Source organism: Talpa occidentalis, unplaced genomic scaffold (assembly GCF_014898055.3).
Source record: "Talpa occidentalis isolate TD23 unplaced genomic scaffold, MPIMG_talOcc4v2.1 talOcc4.6, whole genome shotgun sequence".
Lineage (NCBI taxonomy): Eukaryota > Metazoa > Chordata > Mammalia > Eulipotyphla > Talpidae > Talpa > Talpa occidentalis.
In genome coordinates this window covers 104202434-104225845 of record NW_023604972.1, presented here as the reverse complement: position 1 = coordinate 104225845, position 23412 = coordinate 104202434, and the positions used below count along the sequence as shown (strand labels likewise).

Here is a 23412-nt window from a genome sequence, read left to right as displayed (position 1 = left end):
TTATTTAGAAGTGTGTTGATTAATTCTAAAATATTTCAGGTGTTCCAAATATATCATTGTTATTCATTTCTGATTTTATTTGTTATGTGTTGGGTCCAGAGAACTTACTTGCACCTCAATTTTTTTTAAAGATTTATCCATTTATGCATACAAGAACTGGGGTACAGGCCAGAGGTGTGGAGGGGTGAGAGGATTCACCAGAGACAGAGTAGGGAACAGAACAGGCAGACTGACTGAAATATACTGCTGAGGGGAGCAGTGGGTGAGACAGGAGAGGTCTGCTGTGCCATGTGGATAGCTCCCTGGCTGGGGATCAAACTCACGCTGCAATGGCTAAGAATAGCTTCATAGGTTGCGTCTTAACCCCTTGGGCCATCAGGGAAGCCCTGCACATCAATTTTTAAAAGTTTACTGAAACTTTTTTTTAATGGTTTGGTGTAAGATCTGTTTTGGTGAATTATTTCAAGTGCACTTGCAAAGAATGTATAGTCTGCTGTTGTTTACTTTATCATTGTTGCTTCTATTTGTCATTTAGGTCAAGTTGGTTGATAAGATAATAGATTTAGTTACTCAGCATTCAAAAAAGATAAACACATGCAATTTGCAGCAACATGGATGGCGCTGGAAGGGATCATGCTCAGCGAAATAAGCCAAAAAGAAAAAGAAAAATACTGGATGGTCTCACTCATAGCAGGAATCTAGAAAACTTAAATAAGGGACCAGGAAAATGAATATAAGAAAGTGAAAATCAAAATCAACAAAAAACTATGAACCAGAGACACTTTTTGGGGGGTGGGGGGCGGGAGGGGAAGGATTGGGGTCAGAATGGGGCGTTTGCAATTGTATGGGGGAATATAAAAATAAAATTTAATATTAAAAAAAAAGATAATAGATTTAGTGATTTTCTGGGTATTTGTTGTATCCAGTTATTGAGAAAAGGAGAATTGAAATCTTTTTTGCAAAGTTATAATGGAAATCTTTAGCTATAGTTCTTCCAGGTTTATTAATTCTGTTCCATAGATTTAGATGCTCAGTTATCAGGTGCACATACATTTAAAATTGTCATATGTTCTTGATGCTATAATTACTTTTTCATTATGCAATGATTTTGTAATATTCCCTGATTGAAGGCTTCATTTTCTGACATCAGCTTTCAGCTTTCTTTTGATTAATGTTAATATGATGTATAAGTATTTACACTTTTTGCTTTTATCCTATATATCTCTATATTTAAGTAGATTCCTTGCTTTTCCTTTCTTTTAAAACTCTGGAAATCTCTAATGTAATTATTGATAAGTTTCCTGCAAATCTATCACCTGTCCATTTTTGTTCTCTTTGTTACGTCCTCTGTTGATTTATTAGTCATATGACTCTGTTTTAATTTTCTAGTGATTGCTGTGGATTTAAAATATATCTTTTTTTTTAAGCACAGGGGATTGTGGTGATGGATCACAGGTGCTATGGGGGGTGGAAGAACTGCAGAGACTATATCTGAGGGGAGAAGTCAAATACTGTCCAAAAATTAACAATAATGTAAGAAAATAAATATTTTAAAAAACTTTCTATGTATCATGGTATAATGATACGCATCATGATATTATGAATTCTAATATCATACCATTTCATATACAGGGCTAGAACCTTACAACAATGTTATTGTTGTCATGCATTTTACATCTTCATATTTTATAAGTCCTGTAATACATTGCAATGTTTTTTTGCTTTACTCAGTTATCTTTTAAGGAGATTAAAAATGAGAAAAAAGTCCTATTTTTACTGACATATTTACTATTTCTGATACTTTCCATTCTTTTCTGGAAAATTACATTTCTCCCTGGTATCATCTTTATCATTCTGCATGAAGAGTTTACTTTTACATTTCTTATTGCGCTATTTGCTACATTGATTTCTGTCAGCACTTATTTGTCAGGAAACGTCTTTATTTTGCCTTCATTAAAATTTTTTTTCTGGAGGTAGAATGCAATTTTTGGTTTATTTCTTTCAGTACTTCAATATGACTCCATTGTTTTGTGCTTTGCCTAGTTTTTGCTGAGATGACCTCTGTCAGTCTTGTCTGTTTTCTCTTATACAAAATGTCTCTCTTCATTCCCCTCTCCCCTTTTTGGGGCTGCTTTTAAGATTTTCTCATCACACTACAGGAAATCTTGAGCTTCTTGCATTAGATATTTTATGTATTTCACCAAATTTAGAAAGTTTATGGTGTCTAATTTAAGAACATTTTTTCTCTTTCCTTTCCTCCTTGGGTTCCAGTTGTATTTATATTAGTCTGCATGATATGTTCTTAAAGGTAACTGAGACTTTGTTATTTTTTTCCTCTATTTGTGCTTCATTTTGGATTGTTTCATTTGCTGTCCTCAAGTTTGCTGATTTTTTTTAGTATAATTTTTATTTCAGGTTTTATAATTCTCATTCCTAGAATTTAGATCCTTTTTATAACTGAATTTATTTCTTCAATACATTTAATTTCCCTCTACATTATTGATCAGATGGAACATTTTTTTTTTAGAAGATTTGCTTCATGTATTTATGCATACAAGAGCTGGGGTGTAGGCCAGAGGTGCTAGGGGTGAGAGGATTCACCAGAGACAGAGTGGGGAGCAGAACAGGCAGATCCACTGAAAAATACTGTTGAAGGGAGAGGCCTGCTGTGCCTTGTGGGTCAGCTCCCTGGCCAGGGATTGAGCTCATGCTGCAGTGGCTGGCGATATCTTGACAGAGCTGAGAAGTAACCCCTGTGCCACCAGGGAGACCCTGGAACATATTTTGTTGATTGTTTTAATCTCCCTTTTTGCCAATTCCACCATCTCTGTCATTCTATTGATTTATTCTTCTCTAAGTTTCTGTTGATTGCTTTTTATTTAGTTATGAGTGATTTTCCTGCTTCTTTGCAATCTTTTTTTGACCAGATGCTGGACATAATGAGGTTTATGTTGTTGGGTGCTTGATTTTGTTGTATTCCTTTAAAGAATATTGGACTTTTGTTCTGGCATGTAATTAAGTTACTTGGGATCAGTTTCATAATTTCATGGTTTGCTTTTAAACTTTACTTGTCTATCTTTGTTAGTCTCACTGCAGACTCTGTTGATACTTCATTTATTATGTTGTCTGTTTACTCTGGCACATGTGAATTATTTATTTTTTTTAAGATTTATTTATTTATACAAGCACTGGGTACAGTCAGAAGCGTGGGAGGGTGAGGGAATTCACCAGAGCGGGGAGCAGAACAGGCAGACTGACGAAGTACACTGCTGAGGGGAGCAGCGGGCACAGCAGGAGAGGTCTGCGTGCCATGTAGGACCCTGCAGGTGGCTGGGGATCGAACAAGTACTGCGGAGGCTTCGGGCAGCTTTGCAGCCCACTGCTCAACCGCTGCACCACTGGGTTGGCCCACATGTGAATAATTCTTAGCCCATGTTCACTATGGAAATTGATTGATGTCTGATGTTCCTTTCACCAGCCTTGAGGAATTTCACTTCATGCATATACATATCAATATTCAGGTAAAGATCTGAGAAAACCCTCTGAAGATCTTCAGATCTTTCTTTTTGTTTATCTACCTCTTTTCTGATAATCCCACCCACAAATTCTAACTGTGCCAATTTACCAAGATTCCTATCTCTGTCTTCTAAGTTTATGTGACAGCTAGACCTGTTTGAATTACTTGTCTCTTTTCTGAAGCCTGGAAATACATCCAGGTGATAAAATGGGGCAATTGGAAGGTTCAATTAGTTTGTTTTCTTTCTTTCAGGAATCATAGTGTTATGCTACCCATTATCCAGTCTCTGAAAATTTTTATTTCATATGTTTTATTCAGTTTTCTAATATTTTTGATCAGAGAACAATTCCCATAGTAGTTAATCCTACATAGGTGGATGTGAAAGCCTACATACATCAAAGTGTTTTAAGAGTTCTGTTAATGTTTTTTAAGAATTACTGAAGAATTATCATGTTTTTACTTTTGTTAAAATACTTATGAATTTAAACAGTCATAGTGTATACCACAACATAGTATAATTTATTGTTTTAAACTAGCATATTATAATAAAGATAGTTTTCAGTTATAATTGAAAATTATAATAAATAGCATAAATTATATGAAACACTGGGTAATTCTAATTCAGTTTCCAGTGGTGTTTGGAGTACATTTGGTGATTTTATGACAGTAGGATTTCCTTGTAACTATATAAAAATATGACGGTAAAGTCCTTCCCTTTAGAAAGGGACCTTAGCCATAAGCAAAGCAGAGGACCCAACATTCTAAATCATACTTAACAATGTCAAAGTTATGTGTTGATTAAATTAATATTAGAATTTGTGCTTGCTGATCATACCCTAGGGGCTTTATAAGAAAAAGGGTTGATTCTGAGATGTGCTCAACAGTATGGAGAAGCCAATTAAGAATTAAAATTTGTCAGTTGTAATCAAGAAATTACTACATATTACATTTTAATTCACTAAGAATTCTGTAACTGTCAGTTTTCTTCAAAAACCTTTGTCTAGAAAACTTTTGTGAATAGATAGACCTTGCAATATGGTTGACAAATTTTTATCATTATGTTAATCAGATTTCAAAATTGTCTCTGTCTTGTTACAGTGGAGTTGTTAATAATTCTGTCTTAACTAGAAGTATTTTTTTAAATACCTGGGTTATCATCTTCCTGAAGATGTTTGCTAGATTATCACACTGACAATGACAAATACAGCTGGAAGATCATAAATGCTATCACTTTCTTAGTGTTTGATATCACATAGATAAGTTTTCTTTCTTTTTTTTTTCTTTCTTTTTTATTTATACAATAGCTGGGGTACAGGCCAGAGGAGTGGGAGGGTGAGAGAATTCACTAGAGACAGAGCGGGGAGTAGAACAGGCAGACTGACTGAAAGCACTGCTGAGGGAAGCAGCGGGCACCACAAGGAGACGTCTGCAGCGCCATGTGGGAATTGCCCTCGCTGGCCGGGAATCGAACACACGCTGCAGAGGCTGTGGACAGCTTCACAGCACTGCGCTCAACCAGCTGCACCACTGGGGAGGCCCCCACATAGATAAGTTTTCTGATTGTGGAGTTCATTTATAGAACATTAATTATAATGTTTATTGTGTATACTATGCTAAGAAATTTGTTAAATGAATTTAATTTTAAGTAAGTTTGGGAAACATAACTTATATCTCTTTTATACTCATTAGACACATAAAAGTTGTGAAAATTTTTATAGTAAAGAATTTATTTAACTCAGCATTTCCCACACTTACTTGACTAACACTTCTAACCACTTTCTGCCTGTGGATACCTTTTGAGATTTCTTGAGACATTAGTGTTTCACAGAACACTTTTTTGGAAATGCTGCCTAGATAACTGATACATATCATTTAGTTATTACTATATCTGGGATTATAGAATTATGAGAAATGTTAAAGAAAAGTTAATTGAGAGTATGGAAATATTTTTCCAGGTGTAAATTCTATTCAAACCAAATTAGTAATTTTAAGGTACAAGTCTTTAGATTAGCATTCTCTCTTCAAAATAAGAATGTTTCAAATGTGATAAACACTACCATATTAGGTATCTTGCATAAGAAACAACTCTTATAATAAATAAATTTTGATGATAAAAATGTAAATGAATCAGAAACACATGAAACAAATTGCTTTTGAAATATGCCTAAGTATAAAATTTGAGAAATAGTGTAAAATGAGATTTGACCAAATGTGTTTGGGTTTTGCTAAACTCAGACATTAAAAACTTTAATATGTGCATGATACTCATGAAGTCATTCACTTGTAATTTAAAATTTCAGAAGGGAGCTAGAAAATTCTAGAATGTGGTACTTAATATATCTTGATTTATTGTAAAGAATTTTAGTGTCATTAAAGTGCCCTCACACCCTTCCTAACAGTCTGAGGATTATTGATCTTCTAAGTTGAACTCCTAGTCTCCCAGAAATATATAGATATATTATATAGATATTCCTTTTTGATGATGAACAGAGATAAGACACTGGGTCTTTAAGAAGTCATTGTTTCCATTAGTACCTCCCACTCCAACTATTTGATATTTGGTCTGAATACACAGCTCTAATAGGTATTTCCTTGTTTATGCAAAACAATAATCAGTGATGTCAGAAGGCTTCTGGAAATAGAATTTCTTAACTTGTGTTTACTACATGCAAAGCAGTAGAGCAGAAAACAATATCATTCTGTTAAAACACTTGCACTTGCTTTTTATAAAGTAGTAAGATTTACAATAGAACTTTTTAATAAAGTGATAAGATGTACTATAACTTTTCTATAGTTGACTAATTTCTATAATATAGTATCTTATTATCTCTACTCAAGATGAAGAAACATCAGGTCTAATAAGCACATTAGAAGGTAAACATAGTTAATGAAAGGTTTGGTGTTGGTATATTATGAGGTAAAAATAATGTCTCCTACTGCATTTTTTGGAGTAAGGAAGAAGAAAATAAGATCTACACTGTAGCTATATCAAAGCCTTAACAATTATATGAAATGTTTGGCCTGTTAGTTGAGAGAAAATAGAATATTTTGGTAAATATAGACTATTCAAGTTGAATGAGAGTTTTTGGTTGGTCTACTTTATGATGCTTTCAAGGTAACAATGTAATACAGCATATATAACCTGTTGTTTCCAAGAATCTCTGGATAAATTATATTCTCTGTCATATATATATATATATATATATATATATATTTGTATTTGTAGCTTCAGGAAGTATGAATTGTAACACTGAATCTTAGTTTTCTAGTGTGTAGAAGTGCTCCCTTGCATATTTTGTGTGAATTTTTTTTGTTTTAGATCTTATTTTTTATTATTTTTTAAATTTTTTTATTTTTAAAATTTTTTATTAATTTTTAATTTTTTTACATCATTGTTCATTTTTTTTCACTCTGACAACTTTGTGTTTGTATTTAGGTATATATACACATACACACATGTACACATGCATAATACACAAACATATATACATACATACATGCCTTTAGTATCTCTTGTTCAGTGTTTCCAAAAGCCTAGTAAGAACTATTTTCCCTCATTTAAGATAAATGAACTGAAACTCTGAGATTAAATATCTATCCACCCATCATGTTGAAGAACAAGAATTCAAAATCAGACCTGGCTATATTTTCCACTGAGGCAGCATAAGAGAGTAATCTGAGTGAACAACTATCTTCAGTTATGTTTTACTTTTTCAAGGCCTTGACTCTTAAGGCTTCACTCCACACTGCTTTGTTTTGACTATAATTTGCCTGTGTCTGTTTCTTTGGTTATTTATATTCCACAGATGAGTGAAATAACAGGATATCTGTCTTTTACTCTGTTTTCTCATTGTTCATTTTTAAACAATATTTGCTTTCCCCACCCCCTCAGGTGTAGTCTCCATAGAGTTTCCTTCAACCAATGCACCCGTGCACCATGTGTGACTGTTTTTTTTAACCCTAATATGTATATCCATTTATGCAGCAATAATAAAAATTCTTCATCAGATTATTTCTAAGGTATTTGAGAGTCTTATACTTTCTACTTGACAGAAATTATTGGTTCTCAGCTTCTTGCCTGCTGCAATGATTAATTTTATGTGCCTACCTAACTGTGAGGGTATTTCTGGATGAATCTGTAGACAGAGCAAAGCAAATTTCCTTCCCTAATATGACCTTCTCAAATCAGTTTAAGGCCTGAATAGAACAAACAAGATGAGTAAGGAGCACCTTTTGTCTAACCGTTTAAACTGACATGTAGGTCTTTTTCTTTTTGGACTGGAACTGAAAAATTGACTTCTGAGTCTTGAGCCTGCTAGCTTTCAGTATAGAACTTATACCTTTAGCTCTGCTGGTTCTCAAGCCTTTGTACTTCAACTACATCTATGGTCATCAGTTCTTGTGATTTTTAGGCCTTTGGGCTAAGACTTGGAAGTATTCCATTGACTTTCTTGGGTATGCAACTTGCCAACCACAGGGCTTGATTGAGACTTCTCAGCATACTTTATCATGTGAACCAGTTCATTATAATAAATCTCTTTATATATGTGCTTATGTGTATATTTATACACATACACACCCACTCCTCCATCCTATTGTTTCTATTTCTCTGGAAAGTTCTAATACACTTCCTTTCCAGTATTTTCCATTCAGCCTGTAATAGTGATGTAAGTAATATACTTAAGCTATCAGTTTGTTACAAAGAGTTGGATTTTGCTTAGCTATCTCTATCAAAATTTCTTCAGCCACAACCAATCACTAATTGAAGTTGGAGGAAGGGAAAGTGATGAGTATCATGAACCAAAATAGAAAAGACAGATGACACTAATCACTCACCTAATGTCTAGTCACAAGAAGGCACAATATTTGTTTGCAACCTGAAAATTCTCTTCATCAGAATAAATGTGACTGACAATGAATAAAATTATATTAGCCCATCTGACTTATGCTGGGCCCCCTTTTGTTGCCAGTTTTAAGGGAGGAAGTCATTAAGTTAGGTGGGGCTCAGATCTTCATGAATAAGTAAGAGAGAAACTATGACACATTCACTAAGGTCCACTATACCCAACTGTAGGGTAAATGAAGATTGGTCAGGTTTTTGTGCCTTTGACCTCTGGCTTTCACTGGTGGCCTTGAATGCAGAAGGCATTTGGGAGTGCGGGCTCAGGGCATGCGTGGCTGACGATGGACAGCTGGCATATGGTGTGGGCATGCAGAAGTAAGCACACTTGTGCTTAGGAGGTCAGGGATATAAGGGTGGCATTACTCAGAGACTGTGCAATGAAGACAAAGGTGGAATGGCTACAAGAGGCAGGGCCATGAAACAACACCAGAGAGAACCCAGAGAGTAAAGATTTGCTGGGAGCTGGGAGGCTGACAGGGGCCTGCTGACAAGGCCTTCCAGCCCCCTGGCTTCCCTGTTTCTGCTCTGCACCTGGTTGCTTCACTACAAATGGTGTAAAATGGTGCAAAAGCTTGAGAAAGCCACCGAGGGCTTCGGGACTCTCCTTTTCCTGTCTGCCTGGATCCATTGAGAACCTGCCCTGTACCTTGCTGGCACAGCACCAATTTATCCTTTGCTCTTTTATTTTCAAGTGGGATAATGTCTCTTTTTTCCCTTTCTGTTTCCTGCCCCCATCCAGGTGAGATAATCAGAAATGAAATTTCCAGAAACTTATGAAAGTCTTGACCTTGAAATGCATTGTCATCCTAAGAAGTTTTGACTATCTCAAAGGCAAAGAGATGACATAAACATCATTCCTGCTGCAATGTGAAAAATGGATGAAGTAGGGCAATACTGCAGGAGTGATGCAAATTATGCCTATAGGTGAGTGGATTACCTTAAGTTGGGTAAAGGTAAGGGGAGTAGGGAAAGGAGCAGACAAGTTGAGAGAAATTTAGATGGTAGAATAAATAGGATCTGATGACGGACTAGATGCGGTGGGGTGTTGAATTAAAGGATGGAAGCCAAGATATGCTCTGGTTTCTGACTTGGGCAGTGGAATAGATAGTGGTATTACTACAAAGATTAAGAACATGAAAAGAGTGTGAAGCTCTTCCTAAGTATCAGTGAGCTTCTCGTATGTCTCACCACATTTCTATAGATTCATGCAATAAAAAAGTGATGAGCCCAGATAGATTTAAGTAGTTCATTACTCCAAGAAAAGTAGGCAGCATGATCTTCCTGACCTTATCTGTTCCCCCAAGTCCTGTAATACTGAGTGAGATCCAGGTCGAATCTGTGTACTCAGTGGACATGTGTCCTCCTAATCTTGCAAGGGGACCACTAGCAAACCCATTCAATCTTTGTCCTGGAGGCTGATGTTATCTTTATTATCTTCATCAGGAAACAGTATGCTTCTAACTTGGAGAAATATATTATTTCTAATTGGAGACACACAGAAACACTATGGAGAATTGCCTCTTAACAGGAAGGTAATGATTTAAAGTTTTGACTTAAAATTCCCATTATATTTAAATAAATACATCCAGTACATAGAAAACTGTTTATAAGATTATTCAGTATGGTAATAAAAATATAATGTATAAACTTGGGTTATGTCAAATTAATAGTATTGACAGTCATTTGTAAGCAGGTAGTTACCATGTTGCCCAATTAACAACTGTGATATCATTGATGTGTGTAAGATTTATTACTTATTCATTACAAACTGAATTCACTTAGGTTTATTCTTCTGCTGTTGCTTGTGAGGTTTGATGATCTGCTAACAATCTTAAAAATAGGAGTGTGATGGCAGGATATATTTGATATATTATACAACTGAACTCATAATTGTGATCTAGACTAGTCTTCTTCAACAGAAAGAAAATGGGAGTCACATATGTAAATGACAATGTTTTTGTCATCATATTAGTCAAAGTAAAAAGAAACAGGGAAGTCCAGAGAATTCATATGGTGGGATTGTTTTTATTTATCTATGAAGGTTAAGTCATCAGGTTAGGAGATTGGCAACAGATAAAAGTTTGAAATTGAAAAATAAATCAGGTGAAATTTATAATATTAAATTTTATTTAATCCAATATATTAAAATATTTCAACACTTAACATAAAATTTCTAGTGAGATAATGTACATTTTATTAAATGTAAGTTCACATTAAATATTTGAAATCTAAGGTGTATCTTACTCTAATGCCATGTCTCAATTTGGACTAGATACATTACAAGTACTTAACAGCCACAAATAGCTACTGACTATAGTATTAGACAGCTTAGATCTAGTCTTCAAGAACAAAAAGTTGTATTTCATAATGTGATGAATGTGGTCCTTTATATGACAGAAGACTAAATACTATGGTATGCTTTTTATCTGAGACTCTTGAGTACTGTGGGATAATTAACATAATTATAGTGAAAAAAAACAAATGGCTACTGAATTTACATGATATTTTTTTGTGAGGGAGAGCATGAATGTCACTTTAAATCACCTAGATTTTACAGAACTAAAATAGGCATCTTGGAAATTGAGTTAGGTCTTCGGCATGCATCATCGGTAAACTGTTCAAGGATTTCACTCGGTAGCCAGATTAAAGGATAGCTTAATATACATCATTTAATCCTTGAAGAATAAGTTACATGTTGGCAGGAATATGTTCCATTATCTCATCATTTTGTGGTTTTTAATCTTTTACTTATGTAGGTATTATGTTGACCAATGTATTGAATACCATGCAGAAGCATCTTGAAAACTTAAAAGATTAATAAAGAATAGATATTGAGGGGAAAAATTAGCCACCCTAATGCCCTTAACATAGCAGGTGAAAACAATATGGTGTTGAACATGTTAGTTGTTTTAGAAAAAGACCAATTATGGTGGTTGAAAACTTAAGATCTGCTAAGATACTTATGAGATGTGATAATGGATTACTGAGTTTGCTTTTGGGTAAGCCTACTAAGTCACAGAACTTGTTCTGTTGCTTAACAAGAACACTTTTAACCTAATATATGAAATGCAGTCACATTGAATTGTACATTGATTTAACGTGCTCAGGGAAAAGTGAGTTTGTCTGCTGAAATCCAGTGAAAACACTTGACTACTTGTAAAACCTATGGCTATCTCTTTGATATTGGTTATTATCAGTGATTCTTTGTTGCGGGATTTTTTTGTTTGTTTGATTTTCAAAGATTTACTTAGGAAAAACAAGATTGTTCCATAGGAAAACACAAAGATATACCATAGGAAAGGACAAATCTACATTATTGTTTATTGATGCTTTTATTTATCAAACAGCTTTAAAATTAGATTAATTCACAGCAGATGTTAGAAAAGTGGATGTGCTGTGTGTAATAAGGAAGTGAATTGCAAAAGGAATCAAATAAGGAAGTCAGAAACAGCAGTGTAGGTAACATACTTTGTTTCTACTTTGTTTCCATGACCCAGAAGGACTATGTGTACATTAGATTACAGTTAGAAAGTTTGTCAGTCTGTATGGTAAAATAAACCAGTAAGGGTTAAGATAATGTTTCTAACTTAACCATTCATGAACTATACTTATTTCCTTTTAGATCTAGAACTGAAATGAAACTTTGGGAATGAAGGGATGGCATCAAAGGAGTTTTCATTTTTCTTCTTTTGAAGTTATATTTATGTAGTTTTGATTTATAACCCATGCACGTTTTAGGTCTTGTTTGGTTTCTTTATGTTCCACAAATAAGTGACACAAGATGGCCATTTTAACAAGTTAATTCTTCCAATCCATGAGCAAGGAAAATCTTTCCATTTCATTCTGCTGTCTTTTTCTATTTTTTCTTTAACAATGCCTTAGTTTTTGCTGTACAGGTTTTCTACCTCTTGCATTTTATTCTATAGGTTCTTAATTCTTTCTGATGTGATCTGATCTCTAATGGGATTATTTTGATTGCTATTTCTTCTAGGAATACAACAAAATTTTGTATATTGATTTTGTCGCTGCCACTACAGCTTTGGTGATGACTTCATTTCTTCTGTAACAGATTGGGTTCCTTTTTTCCCCTTTTTTTTGCCTAGTGGGTCTAGCTAGGATTTTCAATACTATGCTGAATAGTAGAGGTGAGACTGAGCATCCTTGTCTTACACTTGACCTTAGAGGAAAGTTTTTAGTTTTTCAACATTGTGTATGATGTTAGCTGTGGTTTGTCATTTATGACCTTTATTATGTTGAGGTATGTATGTTGGGAACATTTCTTCTATACCCATTTTTTGAGGGATTTTATCATAAATGGATGATGGATCTTGTCAGATGCTTTCTCTGCATATATTGCTATAATCATATCATTTTTATCCTTTTTTTTTTTAGGTTCACTTTCTCTTTGGTTTATTTTTCATTGTTTCTCACCTTTATCTTGTTCACTGAAGGGCTGAAATGAATTCATAAGGTTTTTGTTTTTAGTCAGCATTTCCAGTAAGTTTCCATTTATGCTACTCTGCCATTTTCCATTACAACAGCAAGATCTCCCTGTGGCAGAAGTATGGATTTGTGGGTAACTAAAACATGATTCTTGTTTTTCAAAAGTATGAAAAGTGATTACTTTTTCTTGTTTTCCAACATGAACATCAACTGCAGACAAGGGAATCATCAAAGAGGTAAATGTCAGCTCAATTATAGACAGTTCTGGCTAGCCTGACTGCCTGCTTCTGTCCCCCAATTATATTCATACCCTGCTGCTGGTGAGTCCATTCATGAGAACTGGGTCCAGCCTCTTGATCTGGAACACAGTTTAATGAGGAAGACACAGATATGATGTTTTAAGTGCTACTGGCATCTATTTCTTTAATGATTTATTCTTATTTATTTATGCATGGAAGAACTGGGGTGTAAGCCAGAGGTACCGGGGGTGAGAGGATTTACCAGAGACAGAGTGGGGAGCAGAACAGGAGATCCACTGAAATACACTGTTGAGCAGAGCAACGGGCGAGACAGGAGAAATCTGCTGTGCCATGTGGGTTAGACCCCTGGCTGGGGATCGAACTCAGGATGCAGTGGCTAGTGATAGCTTGATAGCACTGAGATATTAACCTGCGGGCCACCAGGGAGAACTCGCTGCTGGCATCTTATGATGAGAGGCATACATCTTATGCAGTGCTGGATTACATGTGTTCCAGAGCTGTAGCTCTCAGAACTTTGGTTAGCTAGTTCAGAAGAGTAAGAACTTAAGCTCTGAGAACAACACCAACAAAAAAGTATACTTGGAAGATTCATCAATGACAGGAATTGAAGGAACAGCTCCTAAAGAATCTTTTCCAATGTATGAGACTCTAAGTTCTCCATAAACATGATCCTGTTGTCTTCCTCCTGAGTGGGGATATCCCTTTCACCTCTGTCCAGATCCTTTCCATTTGTTGTTGTGATAAATTACATTAATTGATTTGTATATGTTGGACTATCCTTGCATCTCTGGAATAAATCCTATTTGGTCTGGTCCTTTTAATGTATTGATACATTTGGTTTGCTAAGATATTTACTGAAGGTTTTGCAGCTATATTCATCAGGTATTGGTCTGTAGTTTTCTTTTTTTGTGCTATCCTTCTCTGCTTTTGGTATCAGGGTAATGCTGACCTCATAAAAAGTGTTTGGAAGTGTCCACTCTTAAATAATTGAAAGAATTTGGGAAGGGTAGGTATCAGTTTCTCTGAAAAAAATTTTTTTAGAGATTTATTTATTTATGCATACAAGAACTGGAGTACAGGTCAGATGTGTGAGGGGGTGAGAGGATTCACCAGAGACAGAGCGGGGAACAGATCATGCAGACTGACTGAAGTACACTGCTGAGGGCAGCAGCTGGCAAGCCAGAAGAGGTCTGCTGTGCCATGTGGGTTTCTCCCTGGATGGCTGGAATCGAACCCACACTGCAGAGGCTGCAGACAGCTTCACAGTGTGGTGCCAACCCGCTGCACCACCAGGAGGCCCATTTCTCTGAAAGTTTTGAAGAAATCCTAAGTGAAACTAAATGATTCCTAGGTTGTTTTTTTTTTTTTTTTGGGGGGGGGAGACTTTTGATTACCTTTGTAATTTCCTTACATGTAATTTAATATTCACATTTTCTATTTTTTTCTGACTCAGCCTTAGGAGTTTGTCTAATTTGTCCATTTCATGCACATTTTCCAATTTATTGACCCAAAGATGTTCATAGCAGTCTTTTGGATTCTCTGTGTTTGTGTAATTTAACCTCTTTAAGGAAGTTTTCAAACAGTGCTTTAAAATACTTGAAACTGTTGTTCTAATATTATAAAAGTGGTCTGAAAGGCCTCCGTGAGAAGCATTTGAGTGATGAATTGAAGGTGATGTGGAAGTGAGCTCACAGGTGGGGAGTTTTCCAGGCAAAGGGCACTAGATACCAAGCATGTGGATGCATATCTGGAAGGTTGCAGGATTAGCATGGTGGCCAGTTAGTGATAGAAACATAAGGGTTGCCATCATTTGATCTCAGTCTTCTCTTATGTTCTTTATATATAACTGACCTAAAATAAGAAAAACATTGGAGAAAAAGGAATTATTGAAGAACAACCATTTTCAAACTTTTAAAAACATTAATAACATTAATTGGAAACAAGTTTAAAATATAAAATAAATGAAAGTGGTATTGCAGGTTCAAAATGTTAGGCCCATGTCAAAATGCTTTGGGAGTCAGATCATATGCTAAATCAGACACAATTTAAGATTGTCTCAAAGTAATGAGACAAATGAAATATAATTCATTTAATTTAAAAGAACCTGCAGTCCACACTTACAATAAAAAAACAACAACAACAAGGGGGTGATATACCAACTAATCAATGTAGAAGGAACAATATTGTTAGCAAATCACTATTTTGGAAACTTTTTTATTTAAATAATTTTTAAAAATTTTTTTACATCATTGTTCATTTTTAAACAATATTTGCTTCCCCCCACCCCCTCAGGTGTGGTCCCCATAGTTTCCTTCATCAATGCACCTGTGCACCATCACCTCAGTCCCCTCTGCTCCTCCCTCCCTCCCTCTGATCCCTCTCCCTCCTCCTTCCCTGCAGGATGTCTCTGATTTTCAATTGTCTGTTTTTGCTTTGCTGTGTTTTGTATTTTTTTTTACATTGATGTCTTATTTGGTTCCTCTATATTTCTGCTATAAATGAAACCATGCGATATTTTTCTTTTTCCTCCTGGTCTATTTCACTGAGCATAATTCCTTTTTGCTCCATCCACGTTGTTGCAAATGGCATGAGTATCTTTTTTGATTGCTGACTAATATTCCATTGTGTATATATACCACATCTTCTTGATCCAGTCATCTATTTTTGGGCATTTGTGTTGTTTACTGTTTTTACCTATTGTAAATAGTGCTGCAATAAACATAGGGGTAAAAATGTTCTTTTGAATCAGTGTTTTTGTGTCCTTTGGGTAGATCCCTAGGAGTGGAATTGCTGGGTCATATGGTAGCTCCATTTTTAGTAGACTGAGGAACCTCCAGACAGCTTTCCATAGTGGTTGGACCAGTTTGCACTCCCACCAGCAATGTAGGAGAGTTCCTTTTTCACCACATCCTCGCCAACATTTGTTGTTGCTTGTTTTTTTGATATGTGCCATTCTTGCTGGTGTAAGGTGGTATCTCAATGTGGTTTTGATTTGCATTTCCCTGATTATAAGGGATCTTGAACATTTTTTCATATACCTATTGGCCATTTGCATTTCTTCTTTGGATAAATGTCTTAAATATTTTGGAACCTTTTTAATCATCAGACAAATACATCAATGGATGCTAAGGCCAATGGGTGAGATTTTCATGATAAGTTCTAGGATATCTATTTTATTTTGTAAAAATAATTATATTGTTTATGGACTTGAGGTAGGTTTACAACAATGTATGTGATTTAGTGGTATAGAGTCACACCTCTTGAAATGTATGTTACTAAACTATGCACACTACCAAAACACCCATAATCTGTCACCATCCACCATTGTCTCCTACCCCTTTTGTTTCCTACCTCTACCCTCAGTTGAGAACTAGGATATTTACAGTCTTAAAAGTTCTCTTCATGAATTACTCTTTAATTACAATGGAAAAAAAAGATGTTTCAGTAGAGTAACCTGGTAACCATTTTCTTAACTTCTTAAATAGTTAACATTAATAATTAGACAAAGTAGTATCATGCGCTTCTTAATGTGATACACTGAGGAAAACACATTATGCATTTTTTCCATGGATGCTATATAGAAAATCTAAATCTAATTATGAGAAAATATTAGAAAACCCAAGGGGAGGAATTTTTACAAAAGAAAGTTGCTTGTATTATTCATAAATATCATTGTAGTGAAAGACAAAATGACTAATTCTGGACCAGAAAAACAAAAATTGTTAGAAAGGACATTTTGTTTCTGTTGGCAAAATTTAAATAGACTCTATAGGTTAGATGTCAGCACTTTATTAATATTTAATTTCCTAATTTTGATTATTTTACTGTGATAGTGTAAGTGAATATCCTTGTTCTTGGGAAATGCACTTTGAAGTATTTAGTAATGGAACATGAAGTTTGTAACTTACAAAAAAGAGAAGGAAAATGTTGGGGGAAGAGTAGGAAAGAATGACAAAGCAATTGTGGCAAAAATTAATCTGGATCAAACACATATACAGGCATTCTTTATATTATGCTTGCAGCTTTTTTGTACATTTCAAATTACTTCAAAATAATAAGTTGTAGACAAAACCGATGTTCTGCTCAATGAATTAGACCTGAAGTGCCTTCTACTTCGTGTCTACTCTCTTCGCTCATCTTCTAAGAAGGACCCTTGACATACCTCAGAGCATAGTTTGAGAATTACTGTTCCAAAGAGATAATTCCTTTCAGCAATGAAAGGGGAGAAAGCAAATAGTTTCAAATCTATGGAAATTTTATATGAGGATATCTAATATTTCCTTAGCTGTGAGAAGAGATTACTTGTTCTTTTAATTATTCCTAATAGTGTTGGTAAATACTGACAGTTACATAAATGAAAAAAGCATATGGAAAATAATATGTTCTAAGGAAATCTATATTTGGCCCTCAGATTCAAGGAATTATCAGAGAGATTGCCTATAGGTAGTTAAGAAAATATTTATTTAGGTACCTGCAATACAATTTATTTTCCTTTAGGTTTATGTATGCCTCTGGAATGAGGCATAGCAAGGAGTGAAGTGTAGAAATTCTATCAGTGTAGTTTATGTTTAATTATGGTAAGGGTGGCTGCTATCACTAGAATGACAAAGTCATAGTGAACTTTAAAATTTCAATGACATATGATTAGAAAAATGATTCAGGATAGAGAAGAGAGCAATCAAAGGAGCAATGTTAAAAGCATCATGCTTGTGGCTGCTTTAACAGTTGTACTGAGTTAGTACCATCTATGTACTTCTTGGAAACAGCCCCTGTAATGTCAAAAGAGAGGAATCCAAATGTCAAATGAACTACATGTCATTTTCTGATGTTTCCTAGCATTACCAACATAATCCATGTGCAATATAATACTTCAAGGAGAGCAGTATTTGTTTTTTTAATTTTATTTTTTAATTTTATTTTTATATTCCCCATTATTTTATTATTTTTTTAAACAGTATTTTCTTCTCCCCTACCCTCTCAGATTGAGTCCCCATAGAATTTCCTTCCCCAAGGCACCCGTGCACCATCACCATGGTCCCCTGTGCACGGAGAGCAGTATTTGAAGGTCTACAAATCATTGTGTAGTATGGAAATTATGAAATTATTATAAACATATAAGTATTATATAGATTGTTTTAGTTTGACTGCAAGGGAATTCTACATTCTTTGAAGGAAAACATTGACAAAGGAAAACAAAAAAGTCATCTTTTGACCTAATTGATGAGATAAATACTAAAACCTTAAGAGATGACATGTAACGAAAGTAGGGGAGTAAGTATATGAGACATTAAAAAAAACATTGTTTCAGAACTGCCACAATATATCAGAAATTATAAGAGTAGTAATGGCATAAGGAACAGATAAAAAAGAATAAAAATTGTTATTAAAAGTTGAATAATGTTTATATCAAAATGAAGATAGTGCAGGAGGTAAGAGATGGAAGACTAGAGGATTCTGGAGTTATCTTTTATCCCATAGGCACAGCATACATGCATCTGTATTGGAGCCACTGCATTTAAAAGAACTGTGCTGAACACTGGGAGCAGCATCTAGGGTTGTTTGCAGCTAGCTTGGGTGGTACTGAGAAAGTTCCACACCTCCCACTGCTCTGGCTCAGTTGGCATTTGGACAGTTTACCAATTACATAGAATGCAACCATGTTGCCTGTCTGTCACCCCAGGCCACACTTCATGACTATTCTGGTCTTGCCTTACTGTAGGGGAAAAACTTGGTCTTCAGAACTTGCTGAGAGCAGAAATAGTTTGCAACTGAATGGCCAGTTGCTCTCTGGGTCTTCTGAGAGAGCACTGCCAATGGAATTGGCTTTAATCTGATGGCAATTAGCACACTATAGCAGCAACTTCATTTCCCACCTCCTCAGGCCCCAGCTCATTGACTAGTTTCTTGGGTCATCACCCCATACTGGCTTTTGAACTCCAGTCATCCTGATTGGTGATGAGGACTAAACCTATACAAAAATAGAAAGCCCAGCCTCCGTGATTAACACACGAGGCCAATACCCTGAAAACTTCAATTCAACTACTACACCATTACCAAGGGACTAAGGAAACAAGCCTAATCTGAAGAAATAAACAAGGAGCATCAAACAGAATGAGGAGGCAGAGGAATTCACTGCAATTGATAGATCAAGACAAAACCCTTGAGAAAAATCCTAATGGAAGAGAACTAAGTAAATCACAGGGAGAAGAATTCAAAGCAGCATGCTCACTGAAATTAGGAGAACAATTGATGAGCAAAATGAGAACTACAACAAGGACAGAAAAATACATAAAAGTTCCAAACAGATAGCAAACAATTGAATATAATAGTTGGATTTAAACATACACTATATAGGCTCAATAGTAAAATTGATGAGGGGAGTTGGAGATAGGGAGTTTGGAAAGCATCTAAAAAAGTGCAGCAAAGAGAAAAAAGGAGTAAAAAATAAGAATACTAGGTAAGAGACTTATGGGACAGCATCAAGAGAAAGTACATTCATAGCATAGCAGTTCCAGAGGAAGAGAGAGAGAAAGGGGCAGAAATCTAACTTGAAGTAACAACTGAGAATTTCCCCACTTACATCAATAGATAGACCAGTTTGAAAATCACACAAGGAAACAACAGTCTTAAATGAGTTAGACCAATGGGCTTAGTAGACATTTATAGGACACTACTCTCCTCCTCACCAGAATTGAGTACACATTAAGTGCACATGGAACATTCTTGAGGATAGACCACATGTTGGGTCACAAAAGAAGTATCAATAAACTCATGAAGATTGAAATCTTATCAAGTATCTTTTTTTAAAGATTTATTTATGCATATAAGAATTGGGGTACAGGTCAGAGGTTTGGGGGGTGAGAGGATTCACCAGAGACAGAGTGGGGAGCAGAACAAGCAGATTGACTGAAATACACTGCTAGGGGAGCAGTGGGTGAGACAGGAGAGGTCTGCTGTACCATGTGGGTATCTCAGACCTGGCTGGCCTGGGATCAAACTCATGCTGCAGAGGCTGCAGATAGCTTCACAGTGCTGTGCTTAACCCATTGCGCCACCAGGGTGGCCCTCAAGTATCTTTTATAATCACTATGGTACAAAACTAGGCATCAATCCTCCCCACCCCCCATAAATATAACAAAACTGGGAAGACCACAAATATGTGGATATGAAACAATGTGCTACTGAATGACTATTAGGTGGATGAAAATATCAAAGAAGAAATCAAAAAATTACCCAAAACAACTGAAAATGAAGATAAGATCTACCTATGAGAAATAGCAAAAACACTAAGTGGGAAGTTTATAGCAATATAGGCCTACATAAAAATGAGAAAGAATGCAAAGAATTGAACTTTACAGATAAAGGAACTGCAAGAAGAAAAATATAAAGCCAAAAGTCAGTAGAAGGAAGGAAATAATAAAAACTAGATGGTGTTGGGAAAATGGGACAGCCACATGCAAAAGAATAAAACTAACTCACACCACACACAAGGTTTAGAAAAAATTAGAACAAATGGTGCAGGGGGCCCACGGGATTGTGGTGCACTGTTACTGGTGTTTTGGTTGTGGGGGTGGTGTGTAATGTAACATACATTTGAAGAGGTGTGAATATATACCCCTAAAACATACACAGTGTTGTAAATCAACATTACCTCATTAAAATATAAGTATATTGAAAAAAGGAAAAAGCAGTAATATTTACAATGTACCAATGATGGAATATAAATAGCCTATAGTTGTTTTGGTAATTTTTAAAGTAACTAAATAAAAAAAGTGGCTTTTTATAGACAAAGGTTATATCAGAGTAAAATGAGCTATTATAAAAACAATCTTTTTTTTTTAATTAAATGAGAGAAAGAGATGTTAAATGGAAAATTATAATTTTAACCTTTATGGGGTTTGTGTGAAAGTAGGTGGCACTGAATTGAGAAAAAAAAGGATGTTGACAACAGGAACTGTAATACAAGCAGTGATAGACAGGATGCTCTGTGTGGTTCTCCTACAGAACAGCAATGAAACATCAGTTGTAGTTGGAATAAAGGAGTAGGAGCAAGAATAATGTAATGGCCACTTCTAATAGTTATTACTCTCTGATGTAAGATAAGGAGGACACCCAAATCCAGAGCTCCAGGATACTAGGTGGTTGGCTAAAGGAATCAGGAAGAAGTATTATTCTAGTTGCTGCTCAGGTGCTGTCTTTGCTTCAGATATTATTTACCGCTGTCTGCAGAAATCAGACATGGAGGCCTCAATGGTCTGCTGGTCTTTAGAACATCTTTTACTTTAATGATCATGACATGTGCTTGCAAAATATACAGTAAAGATAGAGATGTTGGTGTATGAGTATAATTAATGACCACATCTCTCTTTGGTGTTTTCATTTAAATCATCAGACCTAGTGATGATTTCCCAGTCGCGGATTTTATTAAAAAGATTGACTATATATAACATCTGACATTTTTGATTCTTATAATGGACTAGACTAGGTTTTAAACACTAGAAGCACTGTTCTGCCCAATGAAAAGCAGGGGTTCTGATTAGCATTAACATAAGCGATAATAACAAATAAGATGTGGTAGTTTTATTTTGTAAAATAGTATGCACACAAGCAGTACATATAAGGATTCAGAATATAAGGCTGATTTAATGGCAATCAAATTTTGTAGAAATTACTTGATTATAACATCTTCCTTTTAGGTTGAAATATACGGTATCTTGAAGAAGATCAGAAAAATTACTCATTCTGGGAACAAAGACTTTTGAGAGCTGTCAGCTTACTGACAGTTATGATGAGCATTTATTTCAGGCTTATAAAACATATTAATCAAACTTGTTCACAGCATGGTGGTCTAAAGAGAGTTATTTTATTTTTGAGAGATACTTTAAATAACCAAAGAGCACTAGTAACATATTCTCCATGAATACAAAGCTACAGTGTTTTTTTCTCAAAACGAGAAAATACTTTCCTCCGGCTTGAAGAATGAAGCATACTGCAGGAATCTGTTTATTACAAGACTATTTGCAAAAGACCTATACACCATTCATTGAACCTTGAAAAACACTTGAAAATATGGGTTGCATTTGCAAACTTCAGTGTATGACATGGAAAGCTGGCAAGCTGCCTGGCTTTTACTTAAAGGATTGTCATTCTGGGAAAAATAAATTTCTCTAACTAGACAAAAGTCAATGTTTTCATGTTTTACTGCAATCAAACTGATAGAGCTGACAATTTAATGTCTCAACACTTAAAATATCTGTGGATAATCAGTTACCTCAATCAATCATAAACACAAATCCTTCTATTTTTGAAGCTTGTGTGTCTGTGACTAAGATACAAAACAGTTTGGTGAGCCCCTTCCCAAAGCACCTCATCATCTGTCCCCCACCTTCGTCTCAATTGTCCCGATTTGTCTCTAGTTATGCAGATATTTATACATATTATGCATCTGGAAATAACTTTTAACAACTCAAGTGTGATCAAATTTAGAAACTTTTTTTTTCACTGTCCTGTTTTATTTAATTTTTATGAGTAGTTTATAGCCTGTCAGAAAAATGTGGAAGTGTGTTGGCATTCCAGCTGAAGATATCATTACGAGTGAGAAAATGCTCAAGGCTTTTTCAAACTGGGTGCTGAAACACACATTTCCTTTCTCTGACTCCAGGGGATGCTGGTAGCTACCCCAAACAGAGAGGTATTTTGGGGCCAAATGGTACAGTGGTGGCCGCTTAGGATTTCCAGGCAAGCTCACTGAATGACTCACTTCTGGAAACTAATCAGAATGATGATGATGATAAAGGCTGGGAGCAGTGACAACAACATAAAAAGATGCCTGAGGAATTGGATTCTAGGTAGCTCTAGATTTGGCTGAGCTGACAGGTTTAGCTCACTAAGCTTTGGTATTAATAATGACGGGAAACTTCAAATACTTTTAGAAATCTGTTCAGTTAAGATATGTGACTGTGTTTCTGGAACCTGAGGAAAGTTTACTGGGTCACACCATTCTTCTTTCAACATGATAAGATTGATATGAATGGTTTTGCATTTCTAACAGATAATTACTCTGAATACTGAGAAAGCCAAAATTCCTTGTTTGAAGTGCTCTTTGATATGTCGCTTTTTAAAAAATGTATGGTGTATATGTATGTGTAGATATACACATTCAACACCAATGCCTCTTTTTTCTTGTTTCTTTGATTATCTGGGGTTTTGCAATCAAACTAAGCAGAGTTTGGGGACCCTTGGGGCAGCATCTCTTAGTTGCCCGTCAGGCTACGTTGCAAAACAATCAA

At 35.4% G+C, this 23412-nt stretch overlaps 1 long non-coding RNA gene across 6 annotated transcripts in view; it reads left to right on the top strand.

Annotated features, from left to right (window-relative positions):
• LOC119260187 (uncharacterized) overlaps positions 1–23412 on the top strand; it is a 142767-nt gene that overhangs the window by 100274 nt on the left and 19081 nt on the right. For all 6 annotated transcript variants that reach the window (XR_008549400.1, XR_008549401.1, XR_008549402.1 and 3 more), the window contains 2 exons: positions 9160–9344; positions 9864–9952. This is a non-coding gene — a long non-coding RNA (uncharacterized LOC119260187). The remainder of the gene's footprint in view (positions 1–9159; positions 9345–9863; positions 9953–23412) is intronic.